Raw genomic sequence first — 1707 nt, forward strand, 5'->3', positions numbered from 1 at the left:
GAAGGAAGAGTCAATCTTCTTGTACTTATGTTGGCATTGTGCGTTTTGTATATAATTCCGATGCACTATCTGTGTGTCATCGTCAATAGGAAGGTCCAAGGGATACAGTAAATCTGAAATGAAGCATCGGAATCTATAACTAGTGTCACAGGAATGGTTCAAAGCATAGAAAGTAGGAAGAGTCAGTCTTCTTGTACTTAAGTCGGCATTGTGCCTTTTCTATTTAATTCCGATCCAATTTATGTGTTTCGTCGCCAATAAGAAGGTCCAAGGGATACAGTAAACCTGACGTGAAGCGTCGGAATCTATAACTAATGTCACAGGATTCGTTCAAAGCATAGACAGAAGGAAGAGACAGTCTTCTTGTACTTAAGTCGGCATTGTGCCTTTTGTATTTAATTCCGATGCAATATCTGTGTTTCATCGTTGATATGAAGGTCAGAGGGATACAGTAAACCTGAAGTGAAGCATCGGAATCTAGAACTTTTGTCACAGGAATGGTTCAAAACATAGACAGTAAGAAGAGTCAATCTTCTTGTATTTAAGTCGGCATTGTGTGTTTTGTATTCAATTCCGATGCAATTTCTGTGTTTCATCGTCAATAAGAAGGACCAAGGGATACAGTAAACCTGAAGTGAAGCATCGGAATCTATAACTAGTGTCACAGGAATGGTTGATACAAAGTCAGTAAGAAGAGTCAGTCCTCTAGTACTTAAGTCGGCAATGTGCCTTTTGCATTTAATTCAGATGCTATTTCTGAGATTCATCGTCAATAATAAGGTCAGAGGGAATCTATAACTATCTATAACTATCTATAACTACTATCTATAACTACAGTCACAGGAATGGATCCAAACATAGTCAGTAAGAAGAGTCAGTCTTCTTGTACTTAAGTCGGCATTGTGCATTTTCTATTTAATTCCGATGCAATTTCAGTGTTTCATCGTCAATAAGATGGTCCAAGGGATACAGTAAAGCTGAAGTGAAGCATCGGAATCTATAACTAGTGTCACAGGAATGGTTCAAAACATAGTCAGTAAGAGGAGTCAATCTTCTTGTATTTAAGTCGGCTTTGTGCCTTTTGTACTCAATTCCGATTCAATTTCTGTGTCTCATCGTCAATACCATGGTCAGAGGGATACAGTAAAATTGAAGTGAAGCATCGGAATCTATACGTAGTGTCACAGGAATGGCTCAAAACATAGACAGTAGGAAGAGTTCTTGTACTTAAGTTGGCATTGTGCCTTTTGTATTTAATTCCGATGCACTATCTGTGTGTCATCGTCAATAAGAAGGTCCTAGGGATACAGTAAATCTGAAATGAAGCATCGGAATTTATAACTAGTGTCACAGGAATGGTTCAAATATAGACAGTAGGAAGATTCAGTCTACATGTACTTAATTCGGCATTGTGCCTTTTGTATTTATATCCAAAGCAATTTCTGTGTTTCATCGTCAATAAGAAGGTCAGAGGGATACAGTAAACCTGAAGTGAAGCATCGGAATCTCTAACTAGTGTCACAGGAATGGTTCCAAACATAGACAGTAGGAAGAGTCAGTCTTCTTGTACATAAGTCGGCATTGTGCCTTTTCTATTTAATTCCGATGCAATTTCTGTGTTTTGTCACCAATAAGAAAGTCCAAGGGATACAGTAAACCTGACGTGAAGCATCGGAATCTATAACTAATGTCACAGGATTCGTTCAA

The sequence above is a fragment of the Schistocerca piceifrons genome, unplaced genomic scaffold (genome assembly GCF_021461385.2).
Source record: "Schistocerca piceifrons isolate TAMUIC-IGC-003096 unplaced genomic scaffold, iqSchPice1.1 HiC_scaffold_2396, whole genome shotgun sequence".
Lineage (NCBI taxonomy): Eukaryota > Metazoa > Arthropoda > Insecta > Orthoptera > Acrididae > Schistocerca > Schistocerca piceifrons.